The sequence below is a fragment of the Hypanus sabinus genome, chromosome 1, assembly GCF_030144855.1.
Source record: "Hypanus sabinus isolate sHypSab1 chromosome 1, sHypSab1.hap1, whole genome shotgun sequence".
Classification (NCBI taxonomy): Eukaryota; Metazoa; Chordata; class Chondrichthyes; order Myliobatiformes; family Dasyatidae; genus Hypanus; species Hypanus sabinus.
Genome location: NC_082706.1, coordinates 142423212 through 142440522, shown reverse-complemented (window position 1 = coordinate 142440522; position 17311 = coordinate 142423212). Strand labels below are relative to the sequence as shown.

The 17311-nt window shown below is 44.8% G+C and overlaps 1 protein-coding gene across 15 annotated transcripts in view; it reads right to left on the bottom strand.

Annotated features, from left to right (window-relative positions):
- Positions 1–17311, bottom strand: part of LOC132398296 (zinc finger protein 521) — a 475733-nt gene that overhangs the window by 195727 nt on the left and 262695 nt on the right. The window contains exon 7 of one of the 15 annotated variants that reach the window (XR_009513618.1): positions 16233–16297. The exons of the other annotated variants lie outside the window; for them this stretch is intronic. The gene's annotated coding sequence lies outside the window, so the exon portion shown is untranslated. The remainder of the gene's footprint in view (positions 1–16232; positions 16298–17311) is intronic. 15 annotated transcript variants of the gene reach the window in all.

Sequence of the window (17311 nt, the reverse complement as noted above, 5' to 3'; positions counted from 1 at the left end):
AAATGTCATTCCAACCTTTAAGAAAGGAGGGAGGTGGAAGAGAGGAAATTATAGGCTAGTTAATCTGACCTTGGTGGTTGAGAAGATGTTGGAGTCCATTACTAAGGATGATATTTCGAGGTACTTGGAGGCACTTGATAAAATGTCAGCATAATTTCCTTGGGGGAAATTCTTTGACAAGATTACAGGCAACATTGACAAAGAAGAGTCGGTGCATGCTGGATTTTCAGAAGGCCTTTGACAAGGTGCCACACATAAGGCAGTTAGGTATTACAGGAAAGATACTAACATGGGTAGAAGATTGGCTGACTCGCAGGGGGCAAAGAGTGGTAATGAAGGAGCCTTTTCTGGTTGGCTGCCAGTGCCTAGTGATGATCTGTAGGGTCTGGTGTTGGGACCACTTTTTTCCACATTACATGTGAAAGGTTTGAATGATGGAATTGATAGATTTTTGGTCAAGTTTGCAAATGATATGTAGATAGGTTGATGGACATCTAGTGTTAAGGAAGCAGTGAATGTGCAGAAAGACTTAAACAGATTGGGAGAACAGGCAAAGAAGTGGCAGATGGAATATAGTGCAGGGAAGTGTATGGTCATGCACTTCGGTAGAAGGAATAAAAGCATAGACTAATTTCAAAATGGGGAGAGAATTCAAAAATCAAATGTGCAAAGGGATTTTGGAGTCCTTGTGCAGGATTCCCTTGCAGATTGAGTCAGTGGTAAGGAAAGCAAATGGAATGTTAGTATTATTTCGAGAGGACTAGAATATAAAAGTAAGGATGCAATGCTTTGCAAGGCACTGCGCCGTGGAGTCATGTGAGCAGTTCTGGGACACCTAACCAAGAAAAAAATGTGCTGGCATTGGAGATGTTCCAGAGGAAGTTGACATGAATGATTCCAGGAGTATGAGGAGTGTTTGATGGCTCTGGACTTGTACACACTGGAGTTTAGAAGAATGGGTAGAGGGGGATCTCATTGAAACCTACTGGATATTGAAAGGTCTGGATACCATGGATGTAGGGAGGATATTTCCTGTGGTGGATGAGTCTAGGGACAGAGGGAATAGACTCAGATTAGGGGGACATCCATTTAGAACAGAGATGAGGAATTTTTTTAGCCAGTGGGTAGTGAATCTGTGGAATTCTTTGCCACAGGCAGCTTTGGAGACCAGACCATTGTGTCTGTTTAAGGCAGAGGTTGAAAGGTTCTAGATTAGTCAGGGTGTCAAAGGTTACAGGAAGGTAGGAGATTGGGGCTGAAAGGGATCAACCATGATGGAACGGCAGAGCAGGCTTGATGGACTGAATGGCCTCTTTCCGCTCCTATGTCTAATAGTCTTATGGAGGGGAAGAAGCTGTTCTAAAATGTTGATTGTGCCTCTTCAGGCTCCTGTACCTCTTCATGGATGGTAGTAACAAAAAGCAGCATGTATTGGGTGGTGAGGTTAGTTCATGCTCGATGCCACCTTCTTGACGCTGTTACAGGGACGTGGCAGGAAGAACAAACCCAAATGCAGGACTCTGACATGGAGGCAGGATCAGGAGGCAGAATCTCCGTAGCGAGCGCAGAATTGAGACCAGGCTGAGTCAGGACTAGGGAGGCTTGATTCACAAAGAGATACGGGGTTGAAGACTTGGAGCAAGGTTCCTCTCTTTCTGAGAGTCGACCAACAATCTGGCAAGGGCTGACTGGAGCTGTCGGAGTCTTATCCTCTGGTGGCTAATGGAAACCAGGTGCTGGTGATTGAGAGGAATTGGGAAAGATTAGGAATCAAGTGTGGGGATGAAGGACCAATTAGGGAGGAAAGAGAAAAGGTGGGGAATGCCAGCCAGGACCATGACAGACGCTTTGCCTTTTAAAAACATCCTCAGTGGTGGGGAGGCTTATTCTCAAGATGGAACTGGCAGAGTTTGTCAAAGTTTTAGATGTCACGCTGAAGCTTCGCAAACTTCTAAGGAAGTAGAGGAGCTGCTGTGCTTCCTTCAGAATTGCCCCTGAGTGTTGGCCACAGACAGGTCCATTCAAACTGGCTGCATCACTGTCTGGTATGGGGCACCAATGCACAGGATTAGAAAATGTTGCAGAAGGTTGTAAATTCTGCCAGCTCCACCATGGGTAGAGAATCTGTTGAGGTGGGGTCTGTTGACTGGCTGCATCACAGCCTGGTATGGAAACACCAATGCCCCTGAATGCAAAATCCCAGAAAAAGTAGTGGATATGGCCCAGTCCATCACAAATAAAACTCTCCCCACCATTGAGCACATCTACACAGAATGTTGTCACAGGAAAGCAGCATATAGAGTTATTACTCTTCAACCACCAGGGTCTTGAACCAAAAGGGATAACTTCCCTTGTCCCCATCACCGAACCGTTTCCACAACCTATGGACTCACTTTCACGGATTCTTTATCTCATGTTCTTGATTTGTTATGTACCCCTAGGGTTCATATTTCTGTGGACAATCACTTTAAAATGTCGGGAGAATGAGACTGACTTTTGGACACTGTTTGAGCTGTTACAAAGAGAGAGAGGGAGGTGTCCAACACAGAGACCCTGGTATTAAAAGAGAGAGAGAGAGACAGAAATTGCTCAAAAGATTGATGTTATGGTTTCTCTACAAGTTGTTTACCTTTCCACAAAGACACTTGCCTGCTTGCAAAGTTCCTGCAGAAGAGGAAAGCAGAGCAGGTTGATGGACAGTTGGTGTCCAACATGTGGAGATAAAAATCAGGTCCGCTGAGACACAGACAGACACACCGTTTCGGACACTGAACGAGCTTTGTTGCACCCACAGGAAGGTGGGGTTTTTTGGAGGATCGATTCGGGGAAATCGATTGGTGGCTCTCGCAGTGTGAAAAGGTGTGACCGGTGGGGAATTATTTGTGTGTCCACCCTTGCCTGGGTGATAATTCCATCACTGAAGAACAGTTGCATGTGTTATGGTCATAGTCGGCGACTGCAACAGGATTTCGGAAGACAACGGGAAGATCGACGGCATCAGCCCTCACCTCTCTCTCTCTCCTCTCTCCAACGTTACTCAACAAACTACCTCGAACTGAACTCAACTCTCTTCATCATCGTAAGACTCTATTCATTCACCCCTAGGTTTGAAAGAGCCTAGTTTTGTTCCTATTTCCACACTTATGTGTGTGTGTGTATATATATATATATATATATATATTACTGCTAACCTGTTTGATATATCTGCATTTGTATTGCGTAGTTACTATTAAACACTATTAGTTATAACCATATAACAATCATAGCACGGAAACAGGCCATCTCGGCCCTCCTAGTCCGTGCCGAACTCTTAATCTCACCTAGTCCCACCTACCCGCACTCAGCCCATAACCCTCCACTCCTTTCCTGTCCATATACCTATCCAATTTTACCTTAAATGACACAACCGAACTGGCCTCTACTACTTCTACAGGAAGCTCATTCCACACAGCTATCACTCTCTGAGTAAAGAAATACCCCCTCGTGTTTCCCTTAAACTTCTGCCCCCTAACTCTCAAATCATGTCCTCTCGTTTGAATACTCTCAAATCATGTCCTCTCATTTGAATTATTAGCAATACCAGACTCTAATGTGATTTCATTTCTGCTGGTTCTTTTACCTGTCATCGGGTACGTGACAGATTAATATTATTATTTTTTTCTTTTTGTATTCGCACAAAAAGGTGTCTTTTGCACACTGGTGCCTGCCCTGTTGGTGTGGTCTCTCATTGATTCTATTATGGTTATTGGATTTATTGAGTATGCCCACACAAAAATGAACCTCAGGGTTATATATGGTGACATACACGTGCTTTGATAATAAGCTTACTTTGAACTCTCCACAGTACATCTGTAGAAATTTGCTGGTGCCTTTGGTGACATACCAAATCTCCCCAAACTCCTAATGAAATACAGCTGCGTGCGTGCCTTCTTTGAAATTGCACCAATACATTGGGCACAGGATAGATCTTCAGAAACGTTGATACCCAGGAACTTGAGGAAGCTGATCCCCCAATGAAGACTGGTGTGTGCTCCCTCGACTTCCCCTTCCTGAAGTCCACAATCAGTTCCTCGGTCTTACTGCTGTTGAGTGCAAGGTTGTTGTTGCGACACCATTCAACCAGCCAATCTACCTCACCTCTGTACCCTTTCACTTCAGTATCTGAGATTCTGCCAACAATAGTTGTGTCACTGGTGAATTTATGGATGCCATTTGAGCTGTACCTAGCCTTATACAGTAGCCGTGGGTGTAGAGAGAGTAAAGTTGTGGACTAAGCATGGATCCTTGAGGTGCGCCATTGGCTGTCAGCAAGGAGGAGGTGTTACTTCCAATCCACACTGACTGTCATCTCCAGATGAGGTAGTTGTAGAAGGAGGTAAAGACCCAGAACTTGTTGGTTAGTACTGAGTGGACAGTGGTGTTGAGTGTTGAACTGTAATCAATCTATGCTAAGGGAGCAATGCTAAGACAAATGGAGGCAAGGTAAAGTTTCACACTGAATGCTTATGTTGTAGAATCCTGGGACCTGGCAGAACAAGTATACAGGTTCCCTGAAAGGGACATCGCAGGTAGACAGGGTGATGAAAAAGGCTTTTGGCACTCTGCCCGTCATTAGACAAGGAACTGAAATAGATTACGATGTTATGTTGCAGATTGTACAGGACATTGGTGGGGCTGTATTTGGAACATTTTGTTCAATCTTGGTCACTGTCCTATAGGAAAGATGGTTGGGGGAAAGGGGAATAAAGTAAGAAGCTGGGACGTAATAGGTGGAAGAAGTAGAGGGCTGAAGAGGAAGGAATCTGATAGGAGAGGACATGTCACCATGTAAAAAAGGTGAGGAGGGGCACCAGTGGGAGGTGATGGGCAGTTGAGGAGAAGGGGGTGAGAGGGAAACCAGAATTAAGAATGGAAAAAGAGAGATGGGGAGGCAGGAGAAATTGACTTGTGTTTATATTCTGTATTCTGTTACTTTTTCCCGTGTACTACCTCAGGGCACTAGTGTGATGAAATAATTTGTATGGATGGCATGCAAAACAAAGGTTTTCACTGTACCTCAGTATACTTAATAAACCAATTTAGCAAGTGGAGCTGAGATAGACCAGCCATGCTGTTGATGAATTGGTGGAGCAGGCTCAAGGGGCTGGATGGCCAACTTCTGCTCCTGATTCTCCTGATTCTCATAGCCTTATTACATTCTTGTGATACTCTAATGCACTGCTCTCTTCACGAGCCTCTATTGATACTGCAGCAAGGAGGATGATGTACGGTGCAGAGATGAAGGCATTACTAGATAGTTCAGTGCTTGCAGTAACAGCTCAGGACTTCACAACCACCGCCTGGGCTTAATTGACTGATAGGCAGTCTTCTCTGTTCACAGAGTAACAGCAAAGTAATGGCAGCTCGAAAACCCAGTGCATCGTCAGTTCCTCTCCTGAGACCAGTAACAGGGGGAATATGTGTCAGGAATAAATAAATAATCTAATTATTGAGCCACTTCCTGTCAGGTTAACTCCAATTTGTTGGGCTTTGAAGGAACAAAATGAGGCATTTTTCCTCGTTATTGTTGTGCTTTTCACACCCTTGGTTATCGCGGGGCAGATTAAAGGGGGCTTGATTGGGGCTTTTTGTCACGGAACTGTGAGATGCCTGGGGGAGAGGGGAGGGAGAGGGGAAGGCAGAGAGGGAGGGGAAGAGAAGGGATGGAAAGAGAGAGAGAGAGAGAGAGAGAGTGATTGAGGGAGAAACAGTGATAGAAAGCAGAGAGAAAGAGAGAAGAATTAAAAAGAAAGACAAGGAGGAAGCGAGGGTGATGTGGGTTTGAATCAAGTGGGAGAGAGAAAAAAGAGGGTGAAAGGAGAGTGAGGCAAGAGAGTGGATAAACTGAAATCAGACAGAGACAGAGAAAATGAGGGAAGAAGGAAAGAGGGGAAAGATGGAGAGTAAAAAGACTGATAGGAGAGAAATAAAGAGCAGAGATAGAAAAGAGAAAGGAAAATGAAAGTTATAAAGACAGTGATGGAGCAAGAGAGAGAAATAGAGAGCAAGACGGGGAGGGAAGGGAGTGGAGAATGAAGAGAAAGAGAGAATGGAACAGAAAAGTTGGAAAAGATAGAGACAGAAAGATGGTAAAAGAGGCAGAAAAAAGAACAAGAGACAGATAAATAAAAAAACAGGAAAGCGAGAAGATGAATACGGAGAGCTGATAAAGAGAGGGAGTGTGGAAAGAAAACGAGATGGTAGGATAGAGACTGATGGTGGCGGTTTGTCACGGCACTGTGAGATGACATTGCAGTCAGAGCAAGAATAAAAAAAAGCTTTGAGCTTGACACTTCTCCAGCTCGGAGACAGAGAAGCGTCCTGCCCCATATAGAGTGACCAGCTGCACAGCAAATGTGCGCTCCTGAGGTAGGCTGTTGGGCCTGAGCTCACTGCTCTGCTCTCTGAGAACAGACTTGATGGATCCAGAAGGCTGGTTGCTCCCACAGATCCTTACTCACCGGGAACCTGTTCCAGGGAAAATGGAGGAAGGGGGAAGGGGGAAGGGCTGGGAACCACATTCACTCTCCATTAAACACCAGGTTACGGATTTCTGCACACAAACCTCTCATAGATTTAAACTTCTTAATGTTGCAACATCCTGTGCTCAGAATTTATTCACAATAACCAACTGGTCACACCATATCTCCACAGTAGACCACTCAGCCCGTCGAGTGTATGCTTTCTTACATAGCAACACATTTCAACACTAATTTTCACTGTAACTTACGTCCGCCTCACTAACCCTACTCTCATTTTATTAATCTCATTTGATTCTCTTTACATTTTCAACTCCCCCCAGATTCTACCCCTTGCTTACACACACCAAGGGGTCAATTCACAGGGGATGATTGTTTGAGGTCATTCTGGTGTTTGGGAGTTATGGATAGCAAGATTACGGATTAACTAAAATGAAACCCAGTCTTTAGGAAATAAAACCTGTTCATACGTTAACATCCAGCCGACACTCTGTGCCAGCAGATTGAGATTCTTCTGGATTCTCTCTCTGCTGTGTGAAAAAAGAATTTTTTATGTCTCAGCTACAGCTGGCTCATTTTTAGTCAGAGTTGCGCGTCTTTGGGATGTGGGAAGAAACTGCAGCAGCTGGAGGGATTGCTCACAGTTACACGGAGAACATGCAAAGTCCTCACCCAATGCCAGGATTGAACCGGGTCTCCGGAACTCCAAGGCAGCTACACACTGACGTCACACATCTCCTTTCCTTACGTACAGCTCAGTGTCAACCTGCACTGCACTTCTTTGTAGCGGTTAAACTTAGAACATGCATAGAACATAGAACAGTATAGCACAGTACAGAACCTTTTGGCCCATGCTGTTGTACCAGCCCTTTAATCTTCTCCAAGATCAATTTAACGCTTTCTTCCCAAATAATCCTCCATTTTACTTTCCTCTATGTGCTTAGCTAAATGTCTCTTAAATGTCCCGAATGTAACTGCCTCTACCACCAACTCTGGCAGCGTGTCCCATGCACCCACCAATCTAAATGTAAAAAAAAACTACCTCTGACATCCCCTCTGTACGTTCCCCCATCCACCTTAAAATTATGCCCTCTTGTATTAGTCATTTCAACCAGCTGTTCACACTTCTTATACACCTCTATCAAGCCACCACTTACTCTCCTTCTCCCTTTGAGAAAAGCTCTAGCTCCCTCAGACTCTCCTCGTAAGACATGCTCTTTAATCTAAGCAATACCCTGGTAATTCTCCTCTACACCTTTTCTAAAGTTTCCAAATCTTTTCTATAATGAGGTGACCAAAACCAAACACAACTGTGGTCCAACCAGAGCTTTGTAGAGCTGAAAACCTGCCTCATGGCTCTGGAATTCAATCCTCAGACTAAAAAGGCCAGCACACCATATGCCTTCTAACCACCCTATCACCTTGCGCAGCAACTGTATTCTGCACTCTCACTGTTTTTCCTTCTACTGCCTCAATGTATTTTGTCATGAATCAAACTGTATGCAAGTTTTTCAACTGTGCCTCGTACTATAATAAACCAAGTTCCCAATTCCAATTTGTTCAGAGAGATAGCCTGTCACCAATAAAGGAAGCCAGGCCAGAGTTTATGGAGGACTGACTGGGTGAAGCACTTGGTGTGATGTTGAGTGGGGATATCACATGAAAGAAGAATGATTCCGGGAATGAAAGGGTTAACATATGAGGAGCGTTTGATGGCTCTGGGCCTGTAAATGAGATGGGATCTCATTTAAACCTACTATTTATTGAAAGGCCTGGACAGACTGGACGTAGAGAAGGTGCTTCCGATAGTGGGAGAGTCTAGGATTAAAGGACAGATTCAGAATGGAAGGACATATCTTTACAACAGAGAATTCTTTTCGCCAGAGATTGGTGAATCCATTGAATTCACAACCACAGAGAGGTGTGGAGGCCACATTATTGGGTGTAGTAAAAGGTTCTTGATTAACAAGTGTGTCATATGTTGTGGGGTAAAGTATGGAAAATGAGGTTCAGAGGAAAAATAAATCATCCGTGACTGAATGGTGCAGCAGACTTGATGGACAAACTGACCTAATTCTACTCCTGCGTATTATGTGGGTGTTAAAACCTGCAGCCACGCAGAGTATGGGGGAATCCACAAGACAAAGGAGAGCTCTGTCCTGTAACACTCACTCCGTTATCAGAGATAAGACACTGGCATCTGAGACAAGGAGACAGGTTGGCCTGATTCCACACTGTGTCGAAGGCTGTTCAGCACCAACAGGAGCAGGGCTGAGCCAGCAAAAGAGACCCATCTGTGTCCGAGGGCAACATTAACCCTCCAGTAGCATCCTGGCTGTTGCAAGATAGTCACAACGAACCAAGGTATTACAAACATGAAAAGATCTGCGGGTGCTGGAAATCCAAGCCACACACACAAAATGCCAGAGGAACTCGGCAGGCCTGGCAGCATCCGCGGAAAAGAGAAACCAGTTGATATCTCGGGCCAAGACCCCCCATCAAGATACCTCCTGCTTGGGTTAAGGGTGCTTTCCGTGTACTCCTGAACAGTCTCCTAGAATGAGAAAGTGGACTCTTGACCGGACGATTTACCTCGTTTTCGCCCTTCACTTAATCGTCTGCCGGCACTGCACTTTCTCTATAGCTGTAACACTGTTCTTGTTTTATCACACTGTCTCAATGCACTATTTCAATGAAATGATTTTATATAAACATTATGCCAGATAAATATTTCACTGTGCTTTGGTAGATGCCACAAAAATAAAACAATTTGCCAATTTGTCGACTCAATTTTATTACTCTTTATTTAGAGAATCAGATGGGAACATGCCTTCTGACCAATAAACCAACTAACCTGTAATGTCTTTGGAAAATGGGAGGAAACTGGATCACCCAGAGGGATTCTTGGTGAATGTACAGACAGCAGTGGAATTGGGTCACCGGCACTGTAATAGTTCAATGCTAACTGCTACAATATCTTGCCACCGATATTCACCTTCACTCTATCTCGGTACTAAGAACCAATTTACCAATTCCAATTCCTTTGGAGAGATTGCTTCTCAACCCAGGCCACAGCAAACTTGGTTCAATCCTTACCTTGGCTGCTGTTTGTGTGGAGTCTGCACTTCCTCTCTGAAACTGGGTGGGTTTCCAGTTTCCTCCTACATCCCAACAGGCAAATCCTCCTCTCTTCACTTCCCCCTTGTGTGTGTTCATGAGGGGCAGAATCGAGGTGGGTCGATGAGAATGTCGGGAGAGTAAAGTGGGATCAGTGTAGGGTTAGTGTGGGGAGTGTAGGGATAGTGAGGGGAGGGGAGGGTTAGTATGGGGAGGGGAGGGTTAGTGTGGGGAGTGTAGGGTTAGTGTGTGGAGTATAGGGATAGTGTGGGGAGTGGAGGGTGAGTGTGGATTGGGTAGGGTTAGTGTGGGGAGGGGAGGGTTAGTGTGTGGAGTATAGGGATAGTGTGGGGAGTGGAGGGTTAGTGTGGGGAGTGTAGGGTTAGTGTGTGGAGTGTAGGGATAGTGTGGGGAGTGGAGAGTTAGTGTGAATTGGGTAGGGTTAGTGTGGGGAGGTGAGGGTTAGTGTGGGGAGTGGAGGGTTAGTGTGTGGAATGTAGGGATAAGCAAGGGGAGGGGAGGGTTAGTGTGGGGAGGGGAGGGATAGTGTGTGGAGTGTAGAGATAGTGTGGGGAGTGGAGGGTTAGTGTGGGTTGGGTAGGGTTAGTGTGGGGAGGGGAGGGTTAGTGTGTGGAGTGGAGGGTTAGTGTGGGTTGGGTAGGGTTAGTGTGTGGAGGGGAGGGTTAGTGTGGGGAGTGCAGGGTTAGTGTGTGGAGTGTAGGGATAGTGAGGGGAGGGGAGGGTTAGTGTGGGTTGTGGAGGGTTAGTGTGGGGAGTGTAGGGATAGTGTGTGGAGTGTAGAGATAGTGTGGGGAGTGGAGGGTTAGTGTGGGTTGGGTAGGGTTAGTGTGGGGAGGGGAGGGTTAGTGTGTGGAGTGGAGGGTTAGTGTGGGTTGGGTAGGGTTAGTGTGTGGAGGGGAGGGTTAGTGTGGGGAGTGCAGGGTTAGTGTGGGGAGTGTAGGGTTCGTGTGGGGAGGGGAGGGTTAGTGTAGAGGGGAGGTTGAGCATGTAGGGTTAGTGTAGGAAGGGGAGGGTTTGTGTGGAGAGTCGGTGGCTATTGTGGGAGGGGAGGGGTAGTGTGAAGAGTATAAGGTTAGTGTGGGGAGGGGAGGTTGCAGGGAAAATCAGTGGAGAATGGAGTTTCCCAGGTTCACTGCCTGGTGTCTCCAGAGCTGCACAGAGAGATGATGTGAGCTACTTTATCATTTAACTTTCAACTGAGGTCACAAATAAAAAAAATCCTGGCATCTGGTTCTCTGACCAGTGCTGGACATTAACTGGCAGACATCTCAAGGTGAATCAGGAGGGTTTCTTGGCAGAGAGAATTAAAAATGAGCTGGGAGTGTGTGAGATAACATACACAGCTCAATGACTGGTTCCATAGCAGCAATTAGAACCAGCAGCCAGTTCGGCACAACAGGCACTCCTCTCCCCATCTGGAGGTCTCGTTCCCAGTTCAAATCTCAGGCTCCGATTTCTACAGATGTACGATGGAGAGTATTCTGACTGGCTGAGTCACCGCCCGTTATGGAGTGCACAGGATCGCAAGAGGCTGCAGACTCAGCCAGTTCCATCACTGGCGTATCCCTCCCCACCCTTCAGGATGTCTTCAAGGGACGGTGCCTCAAGAAGACATCATTGAGGACCCTCACCATCCAGGACATGAGTTTATTGCCCTGTACTACAGCCGCAAAACAACAAATATGTCAGTAGTAATAAACCTGATTCTGACTCTCTTCTCATTACTACCATCAGGGAGGGGTACAGGAGCCGGAAGACTCGCTCTCGATGATTCAGGAACAGCTTCTTCCCCTCCGCCATCATGAGCAGACGAGCACTACCTCGCTGATTATTTTTGTACTGTTTATTTATTTTCTAATCTACAGTAATTTTTATTTCTGCACTGTGCTGCTGCTGCAAAATGACAAATTTCACATCATATAAGACAGATAACAAAGCGGATTCTAATTCTGAGCTATATGCTCAGCAACATGCTGCACCACCACACCTCCGGCATCGCCACAGACTGACAGGAGCCCCTTCAGAGACCAGATGAAGGTCTCCACAGTAAATTAACACTTCCTGTTAAGACCTGGATTTCACTGAACTGTGCTTTGCTAAGTTTATTTCATTAACTAACATTTTCACAAAGGATATCACAAGCAGTAAGTGTAAAAACTTCAGCACTTTTGGTCTGAACAGTTTCAGAGTGGAGTCCCAGAGAGTGGGAACTTGTTTTCTGCCTCCCACATGCGCACACGTACATGCACATAAACGTGCATTCACATGCTCACACCTATGCACACACATTCACACATGCCCATATTCCACATGTTCACACAGACTTACACATGGACACTGCCTTACACACAGTCTCACACTCACTGTCTTACATACGTATGCATACACGCAGACACGCCAACAAACACACACACACACACACACAAAACAATGGGTTTAAACACAAAGCAACACACACACACTCATATACAATTTTACACATACTCAAACACAAACATTAAAAAATGTACACACAGATATGGACACATACATAGTATCTTAGATTTACACACACACATACACACACACACACACACACACACACACACACACACAATGTAAAATCAATTGGAAACAAATTAAAGCAAACATTATTAATCACTGGGGAGACATTCTCTAGTGCAATCAGTACCGTACTGCAGTTCTATTACAATAAAAGATCGAAACAAGGAGTTGATGTATTTATCTGGAACAACTGCACAAAGCCTCAGAATACATTAGTTATATTCTGATTTTAAAAACCACTCAAAGGTTTTGTTCTGTTTCTCTTACTGAGCCTCACGGACTTGGTCAACAACTGAACCAGATCTCATAATTATTAATTATCAGTAAGCACCTACCACCCCACCAGCTCCACGCCCATCAAATAATTGTTCGTGACTTCCGTTAACCCCCCACCAAGCACATCTTTCCCTCCCCCCAACTTTCTGCTTTCCGCTGGGATCACTCCCTACGCGACTCCCATCTCCACTCTCCCCTCCCCACCGATCTCCCTCCCGGTGCTTATCCTTGCAAGTGGACCAAGTGCTACACCTGCCCTTACACCTCCTCCCTCACTACCATTCAGAGCCCTATGTAGTCTTGCCAGGTGAGGCGAAACTTCACCTGCGAGTCTGTTGGGATCATCTACTGCATCTGGTGCCCCCGGTGTGACCTCTTGTATATCAGTGAAACCCAACGTAGATTAAGAGACTGCTTCGCCAAGCACCTACGCTCCACTAGTAAAAGCAGGATCTCCCAATGGCCACCCATTTTAATTCTACTTGCCATTCCCATTCTAACATGTCCTTCCTATCAGATTCCCCCTTCCCAAGCCTTCACCTCTTTCACCAATTGACGTTCCAGCTCTTTACTTCACTCCTCCTCTCCCAGTTTCACTTATCATCTACTATCTTGTACATACGTCTTCTCTCCTTGCCCACCTTCCTACTCTGACTTCTCATCTTTTTTCTCCAGTCCTGCTGAAGGCTCTCAGCTCGAAACATGGACTGCACTCTTTTCCACAGATGCTGCTGGCCTGCTGAGTTCCTCCAGCATTTTGTGTGTTTTGCTCGTAATTATTTAAACCAACTTGCACCAATGAGGAGGCTTGGTGTGACAGCAGGTCAGTAAGTGCGGTTATCCCTTATTCCTCTTCTAAAGAAGATATCCATTTTCCCTGAGCTTCCTCCTCTGCCTGTTCTCCAGAACTGTGTAATTAATTCCTGCAGAGTAGTCTCAAGCCTGTCCAACTCCTGGTAACTGCTCCCCTCTGTTCTTCTCTTCCATTTTTTCCTTCCCGACTCTACTGTCCTCATCTATAAAATTCCATCTCTTCAGCTCTTTATCACTTCCAGCAATACTCTCCCAACTTCTCACTCACTTTCCCATCATCTGCCAGATCTTGCTTCTCCCCTCCTCTCCATCATTTTATGCCAGCTAACTCCTCTCTTTCTTTCCAGTTCTGCTGAAGGGTCTCAACCCAAAACAATAATTGCCCATTTCCTTCCATAGATGCTTCTTGACGGGCTGAGTTCCTCCAGCTCCTTTGTGTTTTGTTCCAATTTTCCAGCATCTGCAGTTTCTTGGGTCACCAAGTAATTTCCCTCTAATATTCCTGAAAGATCCTTTTGAAACTGTCTAACATTCTAACACAGTGGATAAAAGTACTCCCCATTTCCCATCTGCCTTTTTTACCAATCTTCTTAAATATGACCTTCCCATATTTTATTCTCACTTATCCAATCAAAACTCTTCCTGATTGGAAATGCATCAATTAAACCTCCTTTAGCTTGTCCTGATGCAGGGTCTTAACTACCCCTTCTCCGCACAGAAGCTACCTCACCCACTGCGTTTAATTCCTTTAGCAGTTTGGATTTTTTGCACCATTCGCTCACATTTGCAGTTTCCTGTGTGCTCTTAACCTTCTCTGTTCTAACAATGGAACTTTTGGAATATTAGTTTATTAATGTTACATGTACCAAGATACAGTGGAAAAACTCTTGTCTGGATGCTACCCAGACAGATCATTCCATACACTGAACAGAGAACATAGAAAAGCACAACACAGTACACAATGTCATGCAAAACTTTTAACTTACCCCAACATCAATCTAACCCATACCTCCCACATGGCACTCTGTTTTTCTTTTATCCAATTGCCTAGCTAAGTGTTTCTTAAATGTCCCTATTGTATCTGCCTCTACCAGCAGCAGGCAGCATGTTCCATGTACCCACTACTCTCTGTGTAAAAAACTATCTCCGGCGTTCCCCTAAATCACTGTAAAATTATGCCTCATTTCCATCCTGGAAAAATGTCTCTGGCTGTCCACTCTATCTGTGTCTCTTATCATCTTATCCACCTCTATCAAGTCACCTCTCATCCTCCTTCTCTCCAAAGAGAAAAACCCTATAGCTTGCTCAACCTATCCTCCTGAGATATGCTCTCTAATCTAGTTAGCACCTTCTCTAAAGGTTCCACATCCTTCCTAAAGGTGACCAGAACTGAACGTGTGTGGTCGAACCAGAGTTTTATAAGAATATTGAGGTAGTAAAAAGAAAATAGAATGCAGAATAAAATGTTACAGTTTCAGAGAAAATGCACTGCAAGCAGATAAATAGTGCACAAAGGCAACAGCGAGATAGATTGGGAGATCGAGAGTTGATCAGTTAGCTTATGAGAGGTCTGTTCAGGAATTTGATAACAGTGGGACAGAAGCTGTCCTTAAGCCTGATGGTAGATGTTCTCCAGCTTTTGAATCTTCTGCTTGATGGGAGGGGTTACGGCTTGGTATGAAAACTGATCTGCCCATGATTGCAAGAAACTGCAAAGAGTGGTGAACAGAGCTCAACATACTCTAGGAGCCAGCCTCCACTCTATGGACTCTCTCTATACTTCTTGCTGCCTTGGTAAAGCAGCCAATCAAATAACCACCAAGACGTTCTTTCTCTCCCACTGGGCAGAATATACAAAAGACTGAAAGCAGTACCACCAGGCTCAAAGACAGCTTCTTTCCCACTGTTATAAGATTATTAAATAATTCCCTAGTACGACAACAATGACTCTTGACCTTACAATTTTCCTCGATAATGTTCTTGCACTTTATTGTCGGCCTGTACTGCACTTTATCTGTAACTGTAACACTTCATTCTGCATTGTTATTGTTTTACCTTGTTCCAGCTCAATGCACTGTGTAATGATCTGATCTGTATGAACAGTGTGCAAGGCAAGATTTTCACTGTATCTCAGTACACATAACAATAATAAACCAATTTCAATTACCAGGGTGACCATGAGTCTGGGTCTAACTGCCCAATGTTATTTCATACGTTAACCCCTTCACTCCAGGAATTGACCCAGTGGACCTTCACTGCATAACTTTCTGAGACCAAATCTACATATGGTAGTGAAATGGGCTCATGGGTGATTCTAGATATATTAAAAATAAAATGTTATTTTCTTCAGGATGTCCAAAATCACCCGAAGCATAAAAAGTGCTCTCTCTTAAGAGTCTGCAGCAGTAGTTTTGTAAAGCAGACCATTTTCAGCTTGCAAAGCAGGATTTTCTGACGCTACATGCTCTTTTCAAGAAGCCAAATCGATATCCATTTTAATTACTCATTGATTGCATTGCTCATCCCAATCTCAGTGCTTTCTGCTCAGTGAGAGAATAATGTTGAACAGGCACCTTGTGGAGCACTTGGTTTCTTTCTCAGAGAACACAGCACTGCATCGTCAAACCCAGACTTTGGTTTTATTCAAACAATTATAACATGCATTTAAGTGATAAATCGCCTCGGGCTCCAACAGCAACAATACAAACAGAAACTGACACCAAAAGGAAATCTCTGGGCAAGTGACAAAAAGCCCGTCGGAGCAGCTGGCACTATGAAGAAGGGGGGAAATTTAAAAGATTTTTGTGAGGCAAGTTGCTTACAGAGAGTGGTGGCTGTCTGGAACAGTCTGCCAGGGGTGGTGGTGCAGGCAGGTATGACAGAGGTGTTAAGGAGGCTGAATGTGGTGCGTGGATCAGGTATAGGTAGAAAAGATTGACTTACTTTGGCATCATGCTCGGCACAGATAGGATGGGTGGAAAAGCCTGCCCTGTTCTATGTTCTACGATCTGTAAGGGGTATAGACGGTACTGATCAATACACACTGGGTGAATTGGCTGTGGCCTGTCTTAGGACATACTTGGCAGAATTGCGAATGATCTCCGAAGCTGCAGAGTATGGTGGGGATGTCCAGGAGAGCACCAGAGTGTTTGGAGCTAGCTGGAGTGTTGGCATAGTGCTAATTACAACCACTTCAGCAACTGTGATGTACCAGTGGCACCATGGGCGTGAGAAACTAAATGAAGAAATCTTTATGTTTCTGCTTGGAATCAAATCATCACCTACAACAAAAACAACAACTACTTCCGTTTATGTGGCATCCTTAAGATGCTGGTCCCTGCGGTAACATGTCCATGTGGCCCACTCCTGCTCCTAATAACGCGCCACAGACATCATCCTACCTGCACCAGTACTGACCGTGAGCACAGAAAACTACAGAGCTGCAGACACAGCTCAGCACATCGCAAAAAACACCCTCCCTCCACATACTCTATCTACACATCTTGCTGCCTCAGTGAAACAACCCACCTTCTCCCTCTCTCCCATCAGGCTAAAGGAAAAAAAGCCTGAAAACTCATAGCACTAGGCTCGAGAGCAGCTTCTGTCTTATTCCTATAAAACTCTTGAACAGTGCCCTAGTATGATAAAATGAAACCTTGACCTTGCAATCGACCTCATTATGGCCTTTTACCTTACTCTGTGTGCACTGCACTTTACCTGTAACTGTATCGTGTTATCCGTCATTCTTGTAACTTATTCTTCCTCAATGCATGGGGAAATAAATTAATATGCATAAGCAGTAAGCCAGACAAGTTTTCCACACATGTGACAATAAACCAATTTACCATTTTTTACTATTTTCTTATATTCCCTCTCTCCACCTTGTTTTATAAGATGATAACAGATTATGATCAATGAAACCCAATTTCTCTTCATTCACTGAATACTGAATATTCACTGAATACCCAGGCTGAGGGTAGCAGACACCAACAGAATCAACAAACTCATTCGTAAGGCCAGTG